At 38.2% G+C, this 24,564-nt stretch overlaps 1 pseudogene; it reads left to right on the forward strand.

Annotated features, from left to right (window-relative positions):
* The window catches only part of LOC124523432 (triosephosphate isomerase-like), a 56,464-nt pseudogene extending 32,874 nt beyond the window's left edge, over positions 1–23,590 (forward strand).
* Positions 23,591–24,564: the final 974 nt, after the last annotated feature.

Genomic DNA, 24,564 nt, shown 5'->3' on the forward strand with positions numbered 1-24,564 from the left:
TTGGAACTGGAATTAATAGATTCCAGCCTAACACTCCTTAGTCTGTTGGACACAAGGAAACCAAACATTTTCTGACATGTAGACCGGAAGTCAGAGAAAGTCAGGTTGCAGCAGGGGACGGAGGTAAGGCAAACCAGTGGAAAAGAACAGAATTCAGAAACAGGGAGGGGGTTCTAAATACCATGAAGGCCATGGTTAATGTTTCCAAGGCTCCAATAAATTCCTGTCTTTTTTTTTGTGATACGTTTCTTTTTTGCTTAACTGAGCTGGAGTGGGTTTTATTTATTTTAATAGCAGAATAACCTTAACTAACATAATGTTTCTATAAACTATTTTATTTAGCAACATATTGTGGACATTTCCCAATCTTATTAAATATTTTTTCTAAAAATTTATTTTTACTTTGTGATTATTTGCTTGTCCAAACTGCCAGAAGTGTAGGTACTCCGTTAAAGAGTATGAATATATACATAGCTGTTTTTCAATATTTACTAATTCCTAGAAGGAGCTATGAATCAGTGAATTCTCTTATACTTTTACCAGTACTGGGTATTATTAGTAACAAATATTTTAAATTGACATTTTCAACTTTGTGGGAAATCAAATAGCCATGTCCTGGGTTAGGAGATCATAAGGAACACATTGCAAAGCAGAACTCTGCTTTCTGGCCTTGCTGAAAACAGCTTTCACTTGTCTAGTTAATGTATACCTAAGGGGCATGCCTTGCCTGTTATCTAATGTATATCTAGGGGTTGGGTCCTGCCTGTGCTCATAAATTCCTTAGACCATGTTATCATATAGAATATCTTATCTTGTTTTCCACCCTGTTTTCTACATCTCCACTTTTGTAGTCTTGGGAATGTCTTAACTTGTTTTTCTGCAGGCTTTCAATACCTTCTTACTGGCACGTAGCCCACTGATGCATTGCGTACTCTTTTTCTAAATGGACACTTAATAAATAGGCAAGCTTGACAGCAGCTTGGAGAACTTCCCTTAGTATCCCTTTCACCTCTTTTGACTTCCATAGAGTCTTGAGTAATACTTTCTGCCACCCTTGGCTTTGCTGGACAAAGCCAAGAGCAGAACAGACACTTGGTGACCCCAATGTGATAGTGATAGCTTTGAGAGGAAGATTTTCAGGCAGCAGAATCAACATGTTCAGGAGACGAAAGTGAAACCATCTAGACTTCAAACAGACCTCATCTCGGTAAGGGACAGCAGTGCCTGCTTGGGATAGCTGCCAATGTGTCTAGTATTCAGTGAGAGTATTTCTTTTCTCCTTCTTTACTATGGGTCAACAAATGATAACAAAACAGCTATTGTATTTAAAAACTTTACAGCAGCTTTTAAAGGTGGTTCATTGTATTGTTACAGAAGATCAATTAATTAAATTGTTAGCAGCAATATGAGACATCTACCCCTAGTTTCCCAACCATGGTACAATTGATTTAGATCTACAAGAACAAGAAGGAAGACATTTAAAAAGAAAACATAAAAAGGGAGAAAAGGATCCTGCTCCCATTTTAGTGACCTGGAGTTTAGTCCCTACGGCATATTGTATGTTACATGTATCTCTAGAGAAGGAACAAATTAAGAAAGAAAACCTAACATCCGCCTTTCCTCTGTCACCTCCTACAACGGATGACCTTCCTCCACCATCTCCTCCTGTCCCTATTCCTCCCGATTGCTTAAAACCAATACCTGTATGGGAGGGACATAAACCATGGGTTATGCAGCAATGTTTACCAGAGGGATATGCTACTGGGGAGTTTCATACATTCCCCATCATTACTACTGCTGGACATCAACCTAGGAATGATTCCCTCCCTTTTACTGTCTGTAGGGAATTGAAATGAAGTGTTGCTGAGAACAGTGTCCAAAGCTCCTTTACTAAGGAGATAATTGAAGCAATAGGAAATGGATATGAAATGACCTGTTGGGATTGGAAGGCATTAACAAAAATCATACATCCCTCTGCTCAGCATGCTGTGTGGACTTTAGAAATCAAGAGGGTTGTGCCACACAGGCAATTCATAATAGAGATTTGGGTATCCCGATAAGAGTAGAAATACTACAGGGCTTCGAGTGCTTTTCATCTGGACTCTGAGCTGGTACAAACTTGGTGAATACTCTCTCTTTTCTTTTTTTTTTTTTTTTCTTTTTTAACGTTTATTCATTTTTGAGAGACAGAGAGAGACAGAGCATGAGCGGGGAAGGGGCAGAGAGAGAGAGGGAGAGACAGAATCTGAAGCAGGCTCCAGGCTCTGAGCTGTCAGCATAGAGCCCGATGAGGAGCTTGAACTCATGAACTGTGAGATCATGACCTGAGCTGAAGTTGGACGCACAACCGACTGAGCCACCCAGGCACCCCAAATACTCTCTCTTTTCTTCCATTACTTTTATTTCAGGGGCTTTTCAAGGAGTACAGTCTTATTGGAATACTTTCATGTCCGTCGCTTAGGTTGCAGTCCTCTAGCCCGTGACTACTCTACGGGAGGAGAAAGCCTGCCTTTTGGCTGGAAGTTTGTACCCTGGCTAGAATGGTAATAAGACCCAGAAACTTGATGCCCTTTCTTTATTCCTGTTCTTATACAAAGTTGTCTTTCTTGGGCAAGGGACGGCCACCTAAGTGACCAGCACAGCTGCCAACCTTAAGACTCCTGTGTGAGGTTTCCTCCTCATTGGTCTAACGTGATCCCTTCCACATCCCTGGTCTAGCTGCTTCTGGCTGCATGACCTCCACTGGGAACCAGCCAAAACTGGTACCCAATTGAATTAAAACCCAACAGGGGACTGTTTACTAGGAAGTTGGCTGTAAAGACTATATGTGTTGGAATGTTGCTTAGATCATGATAGATTTCGTTCTTTACTGTTTTCTATCAATGTCCTCTGTCAACTACCTAAATTACAAAATTGGGTGCAAGTTAATGACACATATACTGGAAAGCATAATAATAGTGCAAATAGTGCACCATACACAAACTTCTTAGCTTTTTAGAGTATTTATAGATTAAAATTAAATTTTATTAAAATATTAAATATAAGCTTTTTTAAGTTAAAGCCCCAAATATAAGATGCAAGCTAGACAACCAATAATTTAAAAAAAAATTACAATCTTGCAAAGTATAAAAAGGGGAAGAATTTTTTTATGAAATATTGCATTAAAATGCTGAAATTCTGGACTTTTTCCTCTGAGTGGAGAAAAATTACACTTATAATTACCAGACTGTCATTGGTTATCCCATATTTCCTTAGATACTCATAAAGACCTCAAATGGAAGATTTTAAGTAATGTTCAGTGTTGAGCTTTTTAAAATCTAGACATTATTTGTTAAAATGTGAATAGTGGCTGAATAACTTATTTAGAAAAATCTGTTTTCTAAAAATAAAGACACTAGAATATAAGGATAAACCTAAAAGAATATTTATTAAAACTTAATTTTGGTACCAAGTATCCTCATGAAAATGGGTAATATATGACTTTCTATTACTGATTGATTCAATTATGATATATCTCCATATGGAATATGATGTTGCTATATAAAATCTACATATAGGGGTGCCTGGGTGGCTCAGTTGGTTGAGCGTCCGACTGGATTTCAGCTCAGGTCATGATCCTGGGTTGGTGGGATTGAACCCCCCATGGGACTCCACGCTGAGCATACAGCCTACTTAAGATTCTCTCTCTCTCTCTCTCTCTCTCTCTCTCTGTTTCTCTCTCTCTCCCTCTCCCTCTCTCCTTCTCTTCCTCTTTCCCTCTCCCCTGCTCATGCACACTCTCTCTCTCTCTCTAAAAAAAAAAGCTACATATAAGTACATATGTCTATGCTTCATGGAGAAGGTGTAAGAAGGATATATCTAAAAGTGTTTTTAAAAAGTATGAACACCTGTTTATTATTTGGGGACAGTGGGTTGGGAGAGAGGGAGGAAAAGATTATGAACATTGCTTTACACATTTCTTTATTGACTTACTATCTGTGTGTATGATTGTTCTTGTAATTAGAAAAAAAAAACCTTTGAAACATATTTAAAGAAATAAAAAAGAAAGAAGGAAATAAATGAGTTAACATAAATCATGTAATTTAGGAAAAAACAAATGCTTTCTTTCTTTTTTTTTTTTAAATTTTTTTTTTTCAACGTTTATTTATTTTTGGGACAGAGAGAGACAGAGCATGAACGGGCGAGGGGCAGAGAGAGAGGGAGACACAGAATCGGAAACAGGCTCCAGGCTCTGAGCCATCAGCCCAGAGCCTGACGCGGGGCTCGAACTCACGGACCGCGAGATCGTGACCTGGCCGAAGTCGGACGCTTAACCGACTGCGCCACCCAGGCGCCCCGAAATGCTTTCTTTCTGATAGTTGCTGTTAACTACCCCTACCACCAATAATTAGATTTTTTAATTGAATTTTTATTTTGAGATAAATGCAGATTCACCTGAAGTTATAGAAATTATTCAGAGATCCTGTGAAGACTTTACCCAATTTCCTCCCTTGATAACATACTAGAAAAACTGTAATATAGTATTGCACCAAGATACTAAGATCACAGGTCTTATTTAAATTTCCCATCTTTATGTGTACTCATATGTGTGTGGGTGTATTTAATTCTACACAGTGTTATCATTTATGTAGGTTTGTGTATCCACTCCTGCAATCAAGACATAGAACAGTTCCAACACCGTGAAGATCTTTATTATGATTTTTTTATATCTGTATCTGTCTTCCTCCTCCACCCCATCCCTAACCCATGGCAGCAACTACTCTCTTCTTTATTTCTCTGGTTTTGTCATTTCAAGAATATTATATAAATGGAATAATACATTAAGCAACCTTTTGGAATTGATCTTTTTTTATTCAGCATTATTCCCTTGAGATTCATCCAAGTTATAGATTATATCAATAGATTCCCCCCCCCCTTTTTATTGATGAGTCATATTCTGTGGTATGGGTATGCCAGGGTGTTTAACCATTCACCCACTGAAGGACATGCGGGTTGTTTCCAGTTTTTGCCTATTATGAGTAAAGTGGCTATAAACTTTCATGTACGAGTTTTTGTATAAATACGTATCTTCACTTCTCTGTGATAAATGCCTAGGAGTGCAATTGCTAGGTTGTATGTTAGTTGCATATTTAGTTTTTTTAAAGAAAACTGCCAGACCGTTTTCCAGATAGGTTGCACCAGTTTACATTCTTACCAGCAATGTATGAGCAATCTACTTCCTTTGCATCTTCATCAGCGTTTGATGTGCTTGTTATTTTATAGGAATTTTGATAGGTGTTCATTGTGTTTTAAGATGTTGCTTTGAGTATTCTTTATTCTAAGAGTCTAAGATCTCTAGGCTTATAAAGATAAAATGAACCTTAAAAAGCTTTTAATCCCAAAGGATATATAAATATCTAAAGTAGAACTTCAGTTCCTCATATTTTTTGAGTCTTTCCTCGAAAAACTGAAGGCATATATCATTGTTACTACCTCAGGTAAAGTATGAAAATTATAAAATTCCAGTTATTTCAACAAATATAGGAAATATTTATTGAGTGCCTAATGTACAATAAGCACAATTCTAGGTGCTGACACTATGGGAATGAAAAAAATAAAATGCCTGCTCAAATGGGAAGTATATTATTGTTGATGTCTAGGGACACCTAATAAATAACACCCCCCCACCTCCTACCCCAATTGATTTGAAAACAACCAGTAGGCACAGGAGTTGGGAAAACCAGAGATTAAACTGTGTCCTAAATTACTGACAAAACTATTTGGAGAATATAGCTCAGGTTGGTGGAAATAATGGGCTTCAGATCACTGTATCTGATCTTCAGCAGAATTCCCTGCAAAGGCACAAGAAATTGTGGAAAGGCAGAGGCCACCACCCCCAATGCTCCTTATTCGGGAACACCCAGTACAGATATTCTCTGAGGTAGGCTTGTCCCAAAGAAAGGATTCAGAAGGGCTGGGCCAGATATTCTCAGGTTTTCCCTCATAACTTCATCCTTCAGACAGAGTCAAGTATTTTACTCTAATAGAAGCTTCTTCACAGAGAAACCAAAGGACTGGGGAATGGAAATTCTCCCTTAATTATATTACTAATCATCTTCGGCTAAGATTTAAAGTAAAAAAGATCTTATAATGCTGCCTCACTTAACCTTCCAATTTATTGGGTGACTTTTATTCTGGAATATATTGGCTACTATTTGCAGACTCCCACATAGTTTTTCTTAAATGTAAATATGGAGTCTACTTGGAAGGTTGACAAAGAGGAATAGGAAATCCCAAGAAGAGTGGCCGTATGTTACAAATTAGACATATATTTACTTAAATTATATAATAGGTTTGGGGTTTGAAGGAATACAATAAATGTTACTTTTGTTTTCCTTCTGAGTTTAATACCAATTTAGAGATAGACACAAACCATTTAGACAGATGGCTATCAAAATATGAGCTTAACGCAGATGAGTGATACATCGCAGGATGTGGCAATGATGACATGTTGATCCTCAGAATTAGGTTTACCCACCAAGTTACAGACAGACTTAACCAGCCACAGACTTCCCTACATGGGCATTCTTGTCTTGTAAAATGTATGCCTTGGAAGAGCAAACCAGAATGGATTCTCAATGTAGACAGGAAGGTTTTCAAAAGGAAGAAAAGTGAGGGGACTGAGGGTCAATTTCTTGTTGCACATCCTGTTAGTCAGGTACAGCTCTCCATCCTGTCCTTCTCTCCCAGAGGATGGGGAGAGACTAGAAGTGTTCAGCAGAAATCTCACTTTAGGGAAATTTGAATAGTGAGGAATAAATATTTCTTTCTAATGGTACATAACTTAAAACTAAATTCTGGGGAGATATGCTGATGTGTGGCTTTTCAAAAGTAAAATAAATAAAATAATTAAAAAGTAAATTAACAAAAATAAATAATTAAAGCTAATTAAACTTAAAAATGATGCTGGAGGAATATGGAAAATAAGGACAAGAAATGTATAAGGTAAGTTGTGTGTGGAGTGTGGGCAGATGCATCAAAAATTAAGAAACTTTTAGAAAAGTACAGCATAGAGAATGTAGTCAATAATATTGTGATAATGTTGTCTGGTGACAGATGATAACTATATTCATCATGGTGAGCTTTCCATAATGTGTAGAATTGTCAAACACTATGTTGTATACGTAAAAGTAATATAACATTGTCCACTATACCTCAATTAAAAAATAATTTAAACAACTGGGGCACCTGGATGGTTCAGTCGATTAAGTGTCTGACTTTGGCTCAGGTCATGCTCTCACAGTTTGTGAGTTCGAGCCTCATGTCGGGCTCTGTGCTGACAGCTCAGAGCCTGGAGCCTGCTTCAGATTCTTTGTGTCCCTCTCTCTCTCTTTCTCTCCCTCTGTTTCTCTCTCAAAAATAAATAAATGTTAAAAAATAATTAAAAAACAATAATTTAAAATACCTTAAAAATAAGGTAAAGTTGCTGGGGCCTTCTGTTGCCTGTTAACATGAAAGCAGATACGTTTGCCAATCAGTATATGAATTTGATAAATTGTGTGTTCATAAAACCTTAAATTATCAGTAGCTTCAAGAAGAGTCTTCATGATTAATGAAATATAATTCAATAGGTGATGAATCATTAGTGATGACTGAGGTTTGCTACATGCCAGGGGATAATGAATTGGGGATTTTTGGACATCATATAGTAAGTTTTGCATTGTAATGTTATTTGTATTATTATTTAGAATCCAATACATGTATCCCTTTTCTCTAATCTCTGCTAAGCAAACTACCAAAGGTTGGATCAGCATAGATCCAGTGGAGTGGAGTACAGGCTTCACGGATTTTCTAGAGAAGGGAGAATGTCTGTAGCCCTTCATGGGATACCAAAAGATGTATATATCAATTATCCCTGCAACTTGTTAAAATAGATAATATCAGCTTCCATTCTAAAATATTCTGATTCAGTAGATCTGGACTGTGTCTATGGAATCAGTCTTAGTAACAGGCTCCACATATGTTACTAATGAAAGTGATTCTTGAGAAGATCTGTAGGGACTGTGCACATTCTCTTTCATGCTTTGTACCATCATTAACTATGCTGTCAACACTTAGCATTAAATATGTAGTGTTTTCCTTCAAACAACTACATTAAATATGTAGTGTTTTCCTTCAAATGTCAATGCTGTGACATTCTGGAGCCGCTCATCCCATTTGTACCCCCAGAAGTGATAGAAAGATCATCTCTGGAAGACCATTTTTAAGGCTGTTCTTATCTTTGAATTTGGGAAGTTTATCAGTACTGAGAAAGTAGTTAGTACAAACTATTGCTTTGTTTCCTGGGGTGCAATTAGATATTTTTTCAGATACATTTTAATGTTATGAAATCCTGTTTTCTTTTGACTTCTTTCTCATTGAGTGGTTTTCTTCTGTTCAGAAATAAAGCAGATGTTACCTTGACTGAAGGGATGGTGAGGGAAGGTACTGATGCTTTTTTTTTTTTTTTTTGAGTCTATAGTGGAAAATACTATTAAAAGAGTTGAAGAGTTTTCAAAATCCCTTAAACTTTTATCAACACATCCAGGTTGCTAAATATCATAGAACAGAACAGTTGGGAGACGGTCAGATGCAAAAAGTTCTTGTACTAGGGTGAAACCTTAAAGGGCATGGGCAAACATGTACATTGTTTGGAGATTATGTATTGGCATTAGAAGTCTGCTCATTTAGGCATAGTCCAGAGAAGCTTGAGACTCCAGCAGAAACATAGCTTTCTGCGCAAGCCTTGGCCACAGTTAGAATAGGTTAATTAGACAGATGAATCAAAAACTATACTCCTGGTCATAGCCTGTTCATGCCATGTGGAAGATCCACAAATTTCTGGTTGCTTGTGGGGGAGAGAAAGGAACCATTGAGGAGGCTGACGCTAGAGGGTCACATACAGTCCCTTGATTCCCAGTTGCATCAGGAAGAAAGGTAGGAAAGGAGAGAAATTAGAAAGACTAGGATGTTCACATGAAAGAGACTAAATAACTAGCTAGCCAGCTAACTAAACCAGAAGACAGGAAGAAACCATTGATTGAATGTTTAAACACATTTCCCCCCTAAAATTTTATTAGGCATGAGTGGGAATATACAGTGATAATCTACCTCTAAATCTGAATATTCATTATGAGGTTCTGTCTTTCTGTTCAGTCTACCCTGAGATGCAGTCTACCAAGCATGAGGTGGGAAATTCACATGGATTAGCCCTCACAGTTCTCAGTTATTTGTGAAAAGTGCCAATATTGAGTACCAGCAGAATGTTGGCATTTAAAGAATGCTATCACCACCATACCACGAAAATAGTTGCCAGGAATAAAGTAGCTTCATAAAAATACATGTTTCATCCACAAAGATTTTCCATCAGCTTTCCACTATTTTTAATTTCAGCAATTTTTAAAATAACATATGAGGTTGTGAGTAAAACTAAATTGAATTCCTGGAATCCTAAGATATAAGATAGAGCCCTTGAAATAAAAGATGAAGTCCCAAATTTTCTGTCTCTCTGTCCTGGTGGCTTTAGAGCCAATGGTAAGATTGTGTGGTGATAGCTATCTCTTTTTGAAACATTTATTTTCTCCCATTCACTAAAAAACAAAACAAAACAAAACAAAACAAAACACCAATAGAGAGTCTAAGTTGTGGCCAAATTATCCATATCACTAATGTAATTTTCATTTCACTTTGAGATGATTTTTATAATTAAAATCTCTTGCTGTTTTTGACCAATTACAAATAAATGGGGACCACAAATCTAACTATACCATAAATTTACCAGAACCTGTGGTGCAGTTTTAAAGATTGTTGCTTGTGGAAATAATGACTGTTATTATTTCCACATCTAGATGTGTTCCCAACTAGACCATGGCACAGATTGTAAGTCATTCATTCTTTTCTCAAGGTGGCAGTAATTACTTTCACATGATTCTGTAGTGATCTTGATTGCCCTGCCTTTGTAGGCTGTGGCCCATTCATTTAGTAAATATGGGGGGAAACAAGGTATTTGGAGAATTTCATCCTTTTATTCTCTTTTCAAAAGAGAGAGCATGAGATTTTCTTAATATGTCTCCTTCACAGATCTTATCTTTGTGGCAAAAGTACTAAAATAACCTGAAAGAGTGGTAAGTATTCAGGTATCCACATTTTTAATAGCCATGCCATGAAATGTCATGTTTTAACTTTCTTTTCCTCTAAACAATCTAGTGAGCTAAGTCTGAGCATCATCAGACTCTGTCACATCTTAAAGTAATGGACCTCGCATACTGCTATTTGCTGAACAAAAAACTTTCTTTTATTTATCTTATAATTACGTTTATTGTGTTGCAAAAAGTTTCTGTTTCCATCATGTCACTGTTAAAACAGGTCAGTGCATACTTAATTCATTATATAAACTCTTCCTATAAAGACACCTGTCATATGATTGAGCTGCCCCCCCCCCCCGGCAATCTATCATGACCTGATCTTGAGATTTTTAATTATATCTACAAAGATCCTTTTTCCAGTAAGGTCATACTCATAGGTATTGGGGATTAAGACTTGGACGTATTTTTTTTTATTGGCAGTGGTGGTGCCAATCAACTCACTACATATCAACTCACTACCTTGACTTAATATTAGTTTATTTGTTTGTGCTCATTTTCACTCCCCCTCCCATTAGAATGTCAAGACCGCGAGAACAAGGATTAAATATGTTTTGTTTATATCAGTGCCTTGAGCAATTTCTGGCATACAGTGGAGCTGGATAAATATACAGTATGTTGAATGAATAAAAGGGGAAACTGGACAAGATATAGGAGTTATAATTGGAGTCAAAAGAAAAACTAGGGAAAGAGAATTTGGAAATTGGGTCAGATTTGTGTGAAGAAATACACACGTGTCTATTCGTGTCTCCTGCCCATTTCTTCACTGGATTATTTGTTTTTTGGGTGTTGAGTTTGATAAGTTCTTTATAGATTTTGGATACTAACCCTTTATCTGATATGTCATTTGGAAATATCTTCTCCCATTCTGTCAGTTGCCTTTTAGTTTTGCTGATTGTTTCCTTCGCTGTGCAGAAGCTTTTTATTTTGATGAGGTCCCAGTAGTTCATTTTTGCTTTTGTTTCCCTTGCCTCCAGAGATGTGTTACTAGGCAATCAAAAAGAATGAAATCTTGCCATTTGTAACTACGTGGATGGAACTGGAGGGTATTATGCTAAGTGAAATTAGTTAGCCAGAGAAAGACAAAAATCATATGACTTCACTCATATGAGGACTGTAAGAGTTAAAAAAGATGAACCTAAGGGAAGGAAAACAAAAATAATATAAAAACAGGGAAGGGGACAAAACAGAAGAGACTCACAAATATGGAGAACAAACTGAGGGTTACTGGAGGGGTTGTGGGAGGGGGGATGGACTAAACGGGTAAGGGGCAGTAAGGAATCTACTGAAATCACCGTTGCACTATATGCTAACTAATTTGGATGTAAGTTTAAAAAAATAAAAAAAAAACAAGTTATTAAAAAAAAATAAATACAGAAAAGAATGGTGCCCTGAAGTAAAGAGTGTTTGCATAATTAGGGAGTGATTGCTAATATCAAATGTCGAGTTGAAAGAAGCATGAAAAAAGGCCTCCTAATAATTGTATGTTAGAATTCTTTTGGTTCCAGTGAAGATCTTCATATCATGTGGAAATATGTCCAAAGCTGAGACAGGTTTTGCTTATGTATTCTGGTATCTTTGTGGCTCTTTCACCACCTTGTTAGAGTAAGATAAAACAGATCAAGAAGGAATTATTTCCTGTCACTGGATTAGAAATCATTGACTTTCTTTTTTTTAGTAGTATTCTTATGGAAGCTCTTACCTTCTGGACCCATTGAATTATCAGTCTACCTCTCCTGTGTAGATTTGGTGTTTGATAATTATTGGAGCCTATCAGTATGTGTATTATTTCCCAACTCTACTTTTTAAACTGAACAAATGTTTTTACCCTCGTTAGTTCTTTTCTGCTAATTCCACTGCACATATTCTGTTATGATGTTTTGTAACATTTCTTTTCCATTGATCATATCTAAACAGCAGAATTTAAAATAATTAAAAAAATAAATTGAGCCTATTCTTTTTTTTTTTTTTTTCAACGTTTATTTATTTTTGGGACAGAGAGAGACAGAGCATGAACGGGGGAGGGGCAGAGGGAGAGGGAGACACAGAATCGGAAACAGGCTCCAGGCTCTGAGCCACCAGCCCAGAGCCTGACGCGGGGCTCGAACTCACGGACCGCGAGATCATGACCTGGCTGAAGTCGGACGCTTAACCGACTGCGCCACCCAGGCGCCCCGAGCCTATTCTTAATAGAAACATGCAAGTTGTTTCTAGTATATAAATAGTAGCACTTAGATGTGAAAAGTAAATATGTAGAGGTATGTGTTTGATTCAGTAATTATAAGAATTTATTAAGTTTTGGATGATAGTGCAACATGCCTATAACATGTCATTTGCAGTTCTGTAGCTGCTTTGTTGATGAAGAGAAACATGTACACAATAATGTAAGCACTTCAATATTAACTACATTGGAAATAAGATGAGTTTATCATGTGCCAGTGTTCCAAGTGTTATTATCTTACAACATTTTGATTGTTCTAGCTTAATTTTTGAATGTATGTGTGCTATATAATTTATATAATCCACATTTTGCCTGGTACAATTTATCAAATGTAAGACTGTCCAATTTTTTAAAGTAATTCCAGCCTATATCATGTGGACATTACATATTTAGGAAAACAAATTACTTTCTTTAAATAAATAAATAGATGCAATCATTCTTTAGTTTCTAGAAAATCTAAATAACTGCTTTATAAATTTTAATCAAAATAATTCACTCAGATTTTTAAAAAAAATTGTTTGAAATTAGTGTTTTCCTTGGAATTATAGCATTTAATTATCTTCCTTTTTTTAAAAAAAATTAATGTTTATTTATTTATTTTTTAATTTTATTTATTTATTTATTTATTTTTTAATTTTTGTTTTTCAACGTTTATTTATTTTTGGGACAGAGAGAGACAGAGCATGAAGGGGGGAGGCGCAGAGAGAGAGGGAGACACAGAATCGGAAGCAGGCTCCAGGCTCCGAGCCATCAGCCCAGAGCCCGACGCGGGGCTCGAACTCACGGACCGCGAGATCGTGACCGGGCTGAAGTCGGACGCTTAACCGACTGCGCCACCCAGGCGCCCCATTGTTTATTTATTTTTGAGAGAGAGAGAGAGAGAGAGAGAGAGACAGAATGTGAGTGGGGGAGGGGCAAAGAGACAGGGAGATGGAGAATCCGATCCAGGCTCTAGCTGGCCCGAGCTGTCAGCACAGAGCCTGATGCGGGGCTCGAACTCATAAACCATGAGATTATGACCTGAACCAAAGTCCGGTCAGACGCTCAACCAACTGAGCCATCAGGTGCCCCAGATTTAATTTTCTATTAGCGTCTTCAAACAGGACTACATTCATTTATGCAAATTATTTCTTAATTATTTTATACATATATAGTAGTAACTATAGGGAAACACTGTTATACAAACTATATTATGTTATGCCCAGAATTCGTGATCCCCCAAAGGCCACCAGGGAGCAGAATCTGATGCAAAAGCAAAGAGCCTTTATTCAAGCTAGCTTGAGCTCAGTCTTCTACCTGCACCGATGCAGCCGTGAGATATCGGAGAGAGAGCGAGTTTCAAAAGCACAAAGGTTTTATTGGGGTCTAGGGGCAGTTGATGAGGTAATGGCTGTGGCCTTAGCCCATTGGCTGGGGAAGGGTCAGAGTCCTGTTATGCAGGTCGCCGTGTGTGTTTTGATCGGGAAGTTTGAACATGTGAGTGGGAGGTTACTCAAGGGGAGGAGGCCCTGGTCAAGGTGGAGGACACAGAACAAGATGGAGTTGGCTGGCGTAGGCCCGCCCTTTCATATTGTATAGTATATAATTATATAATATGCTATTATAATTAAAGATACGTACATAATTTTTATTCTGTGATCATTTTTTTTTTGTTTTTTCAAATTCTGGAAGCTAGATTTTTTTTTTTTTTTACATCAGAATGTTTATTGAAGCACTACTTTTATTTTTTAATTTTAATTTTGTTTGTTTTCTAAGTAGGCGTCGCACCCAACTTGGGACTCAAACTCATGACCTAGAAATCAAGAGTCACATGCTCCCCTGGGGCAGCCAGGTGCACAGGAAGCTAGCTTTTTTACATCTATTTTTTGTTAAGTCTGTTAAACAATTTCTCCACTGTGCATCAGTTACCATCTTTGGAGACTTCATAAAGTCTATCAGTGAGCTTTCTAGCATTCTGATCTTACAGTTTTTTGCCTACCTGAACCCTTTTCCTTCATTCCACTTCAGCCCCTTTAGAGCATAGAAAAGTTTTTGTTGAGTCTACTTTGCCTCTTTGGTAGGCCTCCCTTCCTGCTGTGGTGCAACTGACTCTTCCTCCAAGCGTGTCCCCAGGAATGCTTCTTACCCATTAGGGTTTTACTTCACTGGCTTGCTGAATGCTGGCTCATTCCTTTGCATTCACTATTTGCTTTTGGTATCCTCAGTTTGGGCCATCTCTTTCACCCTATATCCAGTTTGTTAGTTGGTATTCTCTCCAATCACTTGATGTTAGCATCTCCCTGAGGCCTCAGCTGAGAAGAATGTCACCATCAACTGTAGATCTTTCAATTGTGTTAATGCTCTCACCCCTCCAGCAAGGGAGGGCCCAACCAAAATTGAAAACTCTTAGATCCAGTCTTTGAACTCTAAATCATCTTTTCCCATGGATATTTTAAGACGTCATTCCACCAACTCAGAATCCTTTTGGTCTATCACCTTTGTTCTGTCTCCATGTGTTTTGTTAACACCCCATAATCTGTCATTTTCACAGGCCTTTCACTAGTACTTGGGGACTCTTAGCTATTGATAACATCCTACTTCCTGGGTATCAAGCATTCATAAGAGTCACTCCTGGAATCCTACTCAGAAGGTGGACACTTTTAGTATGACCTTTCTTAGCTGTCATCCTCTCCCTCTCAAGAAATTTGTGTGTCTCAGGGTGCCTGGGTGGCTCAGTTGGTTGAGTGTCCAACTTCGGCCCAGGTCATGATCTCACAGCTCGTGGATTCGAAGCCTGCATTGGGCTCTGTGCTGACAGCTCAGAGCCTGGAGCCTGCTTTGGATTCTGTGTCTCCCTCTCTCTCTGCCCCTCCGTTGCTCATCCCCTGTCATTCTCTCTTCCTTGAAATAAACAAACATTAACGACAACAAAAAAAGAAATTTGTGTCTCCACCAAACACAACACCTGTGACTCAAGAGATGTATCTCCTTCTGAAGACTAACAATGTACTAGATTCAATTTGCCACCATGAAACATGCCTTTTATTTTGCCTTCATCCTGCACCTCTTCTTTCTATTTTCTTTTTGGTTTCATTTTATCCATTCCATAAAAATAAATACCTAAATAAATTTAATAGGATTCACTTAACCTTAACTTCCATGCATGTTAAACTATTTTTAAATCTTTGTTTTAATACCCTGACAAGAGGTAGGAACACACTAAATGGACCTTACCACCGATTTAATGTTTTCAATTTATAATCTATTTTTCCCACCTAAACCCTCTACTGAAACTGAAATCTTAGGATAAATGGTAAGCCTATGCAATAACCCTCACAGCATTTCTTATTCTCTCTCCTCTTCTATTCCATTAGAGCCACTGTCATGCCCTTATTTCAGTTTTTTTTTTTTCTTTAAATTTGTTGTTCTTTTTCCTTTCTGTAAGGGAGGCAAGTAAGAAAGTGAGGAGGGGTCTAATAGTTATAGATGGTTAGCTATGTACAAGGCATGGTGTTATGTGATTTTTATATACATCCTATCTCTTTCATTCTTCAGGACAATTCTGTGGGGAAGATATTTTTCCACTCAAAAAGTTCTAGCAATTTTTTCAAAGTTACACAGACTTTGGTAGAACCAAAATCTGGACCTTTGTTCTATCCTTATTCCATTGCATGGTGACCTCATATGTCATTTTGTCTTTCCACCCACAAAAGGTAAGTATCCCTGTACTTCTGTCCTCTGCCTTGTTTAGTTTGTGACATTTGTCTTCATGTCTTGGGTTTATATACGAATTGCTCCAAAGTATCTATCTTAAGCCCAAATGTCTCAAAACCCTCGGCGTTCCTTCTTTCCCTCCTTCCTCTTTATCTCTTTCCTACTCTTCTTCCTTTCTTCCCACTCTCCCTCCTTCCATCTCTTTTCTTATTTGTTTTAAACATTTTTTGAGTATTCGCTATATGTTCAAATGATAAGTGTTTCACATGCATGGTCTTCCTCACAAGGCACACATGCTGGTAGCTCACTTTTAAATAGGAGGAAACAGAGACTTAGAGAAGTTATGCAACTTGCCAGAGGTCAAACAGCTAGCAAGTGTAGAATCAGGCTGGGAGCCCATTTTCCTCTGAAATCTTTGTTCACTGTCTCATGCTGCTGAGAGATTACTTATTGTTTTCTAGACATGCACACTCCTTTCCTACTGTTGCCCTTGCTTATACTATTCTCTCCTATTCTGTTAGAATTCTACCCATTCTTCACAGTGATCTCCAGTGGACCTTTTCTGGAACCCTTGATTGGATGTGATTTTTTTCCCATTCTCAGCTCATAGCACTTTCCATCTTGTGTATTTATTTTCCTGTGTGCACATATATATTTTCCTTCTGTGATTGTGTAAGTTCCTTGAGGTAGAAACTGTCTTTTACGCACAGTAGGTGCTTTCAATAAATCTTATTGTTATTGAGGTGAATTGCAAACTGGCAGTGCATTTTTTTTTAAACAAACAAATACAGCAACCATATATTGCAAATGCAGTATTAGTAAAAAGGCAATGAGAGGCAGAATTATTTTTATCACAATTTAGAGATTAATGAAATATAGTCTGCATTAGTATTTATTTATTTCATGGCTTTGTAGTTTGCTAAATTTCTTTTCCCTTTGGGGCGCCTGGGTGGCTCAGTCGGTTAAGCGGCCGACTTCGGCTCAGGTCATGATCTCGCGGTCCGTGAGTTCGAGCCCCGTGTCAGGCTCTGTGCTGACAGCTCAGAGCCTGGAGCCTGTTTCAGATTCTGTGTCTCCCTCTCTTCTGACCCTCCCCCGTTCATGTTTTGTCTCTCTCTGTCTCAAAAATAAATAAACGTTAAAAAAAAAAATTTCTTTTCCCTTTTACTCAAATGATTATTCTCTCATCGATAGGATATGAACTCCTGGAAAATATTCATTGTCAACATCTACAGCTTGTTGATTAGAAACAATTTCCAAATGGCAGTGAGCTCATTATATATGAGAGTATTTTAATATCTTTTTAATTTTTTGGTAATTCCCTCCAAATCCAATGAAAGAATTCCAAGTCTGTTGTCAAACTTACCTAATATAATTAAGCAAGGCACCCACAAGGGTCTGATCAAACAGGGTTGTTTTGCATTTCCTGTTTGTTTTATTTTTAGATTCTCTGATTTCCAGTTTTGGAGGTCAGGCTTAAAGCATTTTCATGGATGCAATTCCCACAGAGAACCATGGGAGATTGGTGTAGGAGGGATTGCAGCCTGGGTATGAAGGAATTGTGTTTTGCCTTTCTTTTCTTTATTCTCCAGCTGCTGTTCCTTAAATAAAACTTTAAAAATAACTTTTATAGGGTGGTTAATACATTCCTACCCTGTGGGGACAGGCTACATTCTCAGCTGCCCAACATTTTAAGCAGGCTGTAGTAATTTGGGTAAAGAAACAGGCTCTTGTCTTAAGTCTTGAAGAATTGCCACAGGGTCAAGGCCAGAGCAAGGGAAGTGTGGGCGCTGGTGAACTTGCATTCTGCATATACTTCCCTAGAGGCTGCAGAAAAAGGGAGGGGCCGAATTTAGGTGGTCAGGAGTGGGGCAGAGTCATAGGGATAGGCTGAATTTTATGACAAAAGAGGGAATGTCACAGTTTTGAAATTTAGAAGGTCCTATGGCTTTCTCAAGTAGTTTCTTTTATCATTCCTTGGCCCACTTCTTACTGAGTTAAACTTGAATATTTGGCAATGTGTGCAGGTAGTGTATACGCTCACTATGACTCCATATGAAATCCATTGTGTTTAAGTTTCCCAATTTTCTTAGGGGAGCCAGTTGGAAAGAGGTATGTTGAAGGCTCTAAAGTCCCACTGGTCCTTTATGTATGCCTAACTACCTTCTGAGCCACAGGTGGAGCAGTACTGTGTGCTGTCACACCTGCCCAGCTTGCCCCAGGTAGTAAGCACTGGATCTGTGAAGCTACTGGTTTGGCTCTTTGTACTGCATAATCTGCTGCCTTGCTCTGTGAAAGAGATTTGGCTTTCATGGAAAAATGAAAACTGGAAGGAAGGGGGGATTCAACTCTCCTCTCTGACTATTTATGCCATGCACATTTTACAAATGAGGGAATAGGTAGGGTATAAGAAGAAAAGTGGGCAGAGAATTTACATTTAAGTGCCTTGTATGTATCAGGCACTAGTAGCTATCAGTATTTTTAGCACTTTATAATTTAAAAAGTGCTTTGACTTATGCTGTTTGCTTTTCATAATAATATGTGAAGTTTGCGAAGCAGATGTAATTTATTCCCACTTTTGCTGATGTAGATACTAAAGTTCAAAGTCTTCAAGCAATGCTCAGGTTTAGGTAGTACAGAGGTTAACTAGCATGTAGGCATTTAATGACTTCAGGCTGCCTAGGCACAGTAGGTACTGAGCACCTAAATAATTAGCTAACAAGTTTTGGCATTTTGTAACTGTTTAACAGAGTTTTTACCTGATAAAAGCTAGTATGTGTGTCTATAGAAAATTCCCCAAATTCTACCACACTAGATTGTCATTATGGTCTGTTTCCTTTCAGTTTTTCTTCCCCTGGGAAAATACAAATATGTACAAAACTGGTATTATATTCTGTATATAGATTTTTATTCTACTTTTTTATACTATTGTGTTTGCCCCATGGTTGCACTGTCTACATTATACTTTACATAAAATCAATACATACATAAAGTAAATAAATAAAGTACATAAAGTAAATAAAATAAAAAAATGTATTTTTTATAAAACTAGATAGAGTTATATATTTAAATAATACATCTATTGTATGGTCTTGTCTTCATGTCTTGGGTTTATATACGAATTGCTCCAAAATATCTATCTTAAGCCCAAATGTCTCAAAACCCTCGGCGTTCCTTCCTTCCCTCCCTATTAGATGTGATAGCTGTATGTAACTTTATCTCTTTTGTATGATAACATACTTATACTGTAATTTATGTAGTCATTTTTCTACTATAGTTTTCATTTTTCTACTATAAGAAATACAGCTGTTATTTAAAAATGCCTAACACAGTCTTCTCTTTCTTTCTCATTATGTTTTTAGACTAGATTAGTAGAAGTTAAAATTGTATGTATGGGGTATGTATTGACATCTGTTATCATGTGTCTACAACATCCATCTTGCTTCTCTTAGAAATAGCATCTGGATTTTCCTTTGTAAACTACCTTTCCTAATCTCTATCCCTGCCAGTCAAGCCCTGATTCACACAGGGTGAATCCCATATCCAGCCCTTGTCCCAAGAAGTTGAACCTGTTTCCTCATCAAAGTGATTGTTTCACAGGGGGAGCATGTGGCCCAAGTCATGCCAGTAAAATATAGTGAGGTGTAATCTTGGGATTTTACAGTAAACTATTGGGAAGTTCAGGTCCTCTTTCTGCCAGCTTAGTGAGGCAGCACAACATGGAGTCTCAAGGGCAGGTTGCCATCTTTCACCTTGAGGGAAGGCCTGCCTCAGGAAAAAAAAAAAAAAGAAAAGCCATAACAGTTGAAAGCAGACTGGACATGGAAAGAGATTCATAATGCATGTTTGAGCAGGGGGATTCCATATGAGCACTGCTGGGATTTTTACCTATGTGAGCCAATCCATCCGTTTTCTCATGACAGCGTTTTGAGTTGGGTTTCTGCCCTTGTAAGCAGACGTGCTGATTTATGATTTAGTACACTGGCTTCATATGTGAAGGTCTTTAATACATCTTGCGATTTACTTTCTGACAGCACTGTGAGCCATGGAGTACTTATTTCTGTGTATCAATATTGACACAAGTAATATGCATTTTAAGTGTGAAAACATTCCTTTTCACTTCTAGAATATTTTTCACGTGTTTAATGATCTTTTATATTTCTCCTGTGATTTGTCTGTTCTCTGATTTGCCTGCTTTTAATTTAGGGTGTTAGTATATTTCTTCATATTTCAAAGCGCTTTTTACATGAAAATATTAATAAATCATTTGTATATTTGTGCCATATATGTTGCAGATGTTTTCACTATTTGATTGTAATCATACTAATGCTACATATGTATGAAATACTAAGTATGTAGTTTTTTTTTGTTGTTATGGATCTTTTACGTTTAGAATGTTCTTTACCTTCTAAAGATGAACACTTTTATAGTTGCCTTATGCTTCATTTTAAAATTTAGTGTGTATTTCATTTGGGATTTATTTTGGTAGATAAAGTAATTTTATTTAGGAATAGTTTGGATGAAAGTCACAAGAATTGTGAAGCTTTCAAAGGTTAGGTTGCTTCTAATGAATACAGGGATGTTTCACGGAACCATGTTTGGGATGCAGTCACACTTTGGGGAGAGACAGGGAACCGGGATGGGCATGCTGTTGGGATTCCATTCTTTTTCATCTCTGGCCTATGCCCTCATTCCATTTCCTCATCCTTCCCATTTGTTTTCTCTACTTCCTTGTCCCAGCGGGAACCATCCAACAATACAGAGAAAGACTAAATCTTCACTTCCAGTCCAAATTCCACTAAAATGGCCCTGTTTTTCTAGTTTGGATATGGTGCTTAATGTTGCCCTGAAATGAGGTCACATTGGATGAACCCTGGCTTTTAAGAGTCCATTCTCTGGATCAAATTCGTTATCAAAGAATCAGGGGAAGGGTAGTTACCGGGGAAGGGGTAATATTTTGAGCTGCAGACACAACCAGTAGGCATGTGGTCATTACATAGATGAAGACCTAACTCGATTATTTCCCAAATAGCTTTCCTAACAAGTATTGGTGTTCTATCCTTTCACTATTGATTTACAATGTTTTCTTTGTCATATATTAAACTCATAAGTGTGTTTGAATGTGTGTATTTCCAGACAAAGATTTTCTGACATATTGGTTTCTGTCAGTTCTCATGACAACTTTATCAATTTCCCTTTCTTCTTCTTTCCAAATTTGTTGTATATATATTCTTCCATTTATTCTTCCAGGAAAATTTTGCTGCATATACAAGTGAAATATATTTTTTAATGTTTGTTTATTTTTTGAAAAAGAGAGAGAGTGCATGAGCAGAGGCAGGGCAGAGAGGGAGGGAAAAAGAGAGGGAGAGAGAGGTAGGTAGAGGGAGAGAGAGGGAGAGAGAAGGAGAGAGAGAGAAAGAGAAAGAGAGAGAGAGAGAGAGGTAGAGGGAGAGAGAGGGAGAGAGAGGGAGAGAGAGAGAATCCCAAGCAGGCTCTGTGCAGAGCCCCATGGGGGGCTCATACTCACAAACAATGAGATCATGACTGAGCTGAAATCAAGAGTCAGAGTCTTAACCAACTGAGCCACCCAGGTACCCCACAAATGAAATACTTTTATAATAATTATTCTGACTTATTAAGGAAAGCTATTGTTTTTATTTATTTGTCTTATACCTGACTACTTTTCTAATCTATGATAATTTGAAGAAATTTGCAGTTCTCTTGGAATTCCAGTTATGTAAATTGTGCACTGGTTAATAATAATAGTCACTTAATCTTTTCTACTTATACCTTTTATTTCCATTCTGTGTCTTTTAGAATTGTTCAGAATATCCAATAAAGCAATAATTATGTTTATGAGTATTGTTATGAGCAATAATATTATTTGATATCTAATGACATTTACCATACGTCAGGTGCTATTAGAAATCCATTATTGCTATTATTCTAATTTTGCTGATGAAGAGACTGTGACTTGGAGAGGTCAATTAAATTGACCAAAGTTACACATCTTATACATGGTAGAGCTGGCATGCAAAAACAGGTCTGACTCCAGTAACCCTATTTTTAATGATTATCTAGACTACCTTTTTTAAATTTTTTTTTTCAACGTTTATTTATTTTTGGGACAGAGAGAGAGACAGAGCATGAACGGGCGAGGGGCAGAGAGAGAGGGAGACACAGAATCGGAAACAGGCTCCAGGCTCTGAGCCATCAGCCCAGAGCCTGACGCGGGACTCGAACTCACGGAACGCGAGATCGTGACCTGGCTGAAGTCGGACGCTTAACCGACTGCGCCACCCAGGCGCCCCTAGACTACCTTTTTTAAAAAGGAAAATCCAATTTAATATTTGAAGGTATGCTTATATACTGAGAAAGCCTAAGAGAATTTTATGACAAAACATGAAAGGTTTCTTGCATTTCTGAAGAGGTCACTAGTAAAACTATCTGTCTTTGCAGTCTTTTGTAAAAATGATTGGTCAATACTTTTTGCAAATTTCTCCATGGTTGATGGTCTATTCAAGTTTTCTGTTTTTCTCCGGGTTAGTGTTGATAGCTACTTTTTTTCTTCCTAGAAAATTCTCAGTATAATTAAGAATTTCATAATTACATGGAATAGTCCATGCAAATTTTGTTTCAAGAAAGAGCTTTAATATACATAGCTCTGCCCTTGGAATGAAGTGCATAGGTGATAGATCTCAAAAGTTATTTTTTAGGGTGATACACCTTCCATGTGTCAACTCCAGCGCCACGGTGCCCTGGAGGAAGTTCTTCGTGGGGAGGGGAGCGTGTGGAGGGGGACAGGAAGATGTATGGGCGGAAGAAGAACCTGGAGGAACTCATCACCACTCCGAACACGACCATGGTGCTGGCTGACATGACATCGAAGTGGTTTGTGCACCCCCCCCGCCCAACTGCCTAATCGACTTTGTCCGACAGAAGCTAGATCCCAAGATTGCTGTGGCTGTGCAGAACTGCTACAAAGTGCCTAACGCAGCCTTTACTGGGGAGATCAGCCCTGCCATGATCAAAGACTGTGGAGCCACGTGGGTAGTCCCGGGGCACTGGGAAGAAGGTGTGTCTTTGGGAAGTCAGATGAGCTGATTGGACAGAAAGTGGCCCCTGCCCTGGCAGAGGGACTTGGAGTAAACCCCTGCATGGGGGAGAAACTAGATGAGAGGGAAGCTGACATCACTGAGAAGGTCGTTTTTGAGCAAACCAAGATCATCACAGATAATGTGAAGGACTGACTGGAGCCTATGAGCCTGTATGTGTCATTGGTATTGGCAAGACTGCAACGCCCCAACAAGCTCAGGAAGTACAAGAAAAGCTCCAGGGATGGCTGACGTCTAATGTCTGTGACGCAGTGGCTCAGAGTACCCGTAGCATCTATGGAGGTTCTGTGACTGGGGCAACCTGCAAGGAGCTAGCAAGCCAGCCTGATGTGGATGGCTTCCTCGTGGGTGGGGCTTTCCTCAAGCCCAAGTTTGTGGATATCATCAATGCCAAACAATAAGCCCATCCATCTCCCCTCCTTTTCCTGATAAGCCAGGGAATAAGTAGCTCAGAAGCCCAGTGACTGTGCTCCTACCTCCCACACATCTCCACCCCGCACATGCTTTTGATGGTGTCACCTGCCCCCTTCGTGGCCAAACTATACCCCTTCCTTATCATTTACATCTTACCCTATAATGGTTGGGACCAGGCCAGTCCCTTTTCCACCTACTGTCATGTTTGGAACTAAACATGTCACCAAGGTGGCTCCTCCTTGGCTGAGAGGTGGAAGGTGTGGAATTTGTTCATGGGTCTCCTCAGTCCCCAGTGAGGGTAGGAGAGAGAAGCCCTTCTCCTCCCCCATCTTGTGCCATGAGACAAAGAGCTGAGAGAAAGTCCTGTTCTCCCCAGAGAGGCCAGGGGTGCTCTTCTCTCCCATGGTGCCAGCGCCTGTGTGTGTTGTATATGTGAGCAATCTCACTGTGTGGGGAAAATAAACACCTGGCACTAAAAAACCAATAAACAAACTTTTTTTTTTTTTTAAATAAGAAGGAAAGAAATAGTGTGCAATGCAATTGTTAAATCATATCCAAAGGATTTCCCTTCTCATTCTTGATTTAAGAAAGCCAATGTATCAGAAGTTGCCAGATGCATGCAAACTTGTTACCTTTTTGGCATTTGAGCATATTTTTACATTGTGTATTAGTACATCATCATCTAAATATGTTAACATAATAACTGCAATTAGTACACTCTGTAAACAAATGTGCATTACTCTCAGACTATGGGTATGAACAGATTAAATGTACAGGTAGAGCAGCCATTGGAGTGTGCCCAAAATACAATAGGGTGGATTGTGTCAGTCTAGTTTGGCATATACAAAGACAGATGTGTCTGCTGGCATTCTTTAGACACAAATCTTGGCAAATTCAGATGAGAAAAATTGGCCTGAGTTGACTGTATTTTCAGTATGGTTGAAATGTAGTAATTAGTGAC

Source organism: Lynx rufus, unplaced genomic scaffold (genome assembly GCF_022079265.1).
Source record: "Lynx rufus isolate CCGP_SWC_20201006 ecotype Redwood Valley unplaced genomic scaffold, mLynRuf1.p SCAF_4, whole genome shotgun sequence".
Lineage (NCBI taxonomy): Eukaryota > Metazoa > Chordata > Mammalia > Carnivora > Felidae > Lynx > Lynx rufus.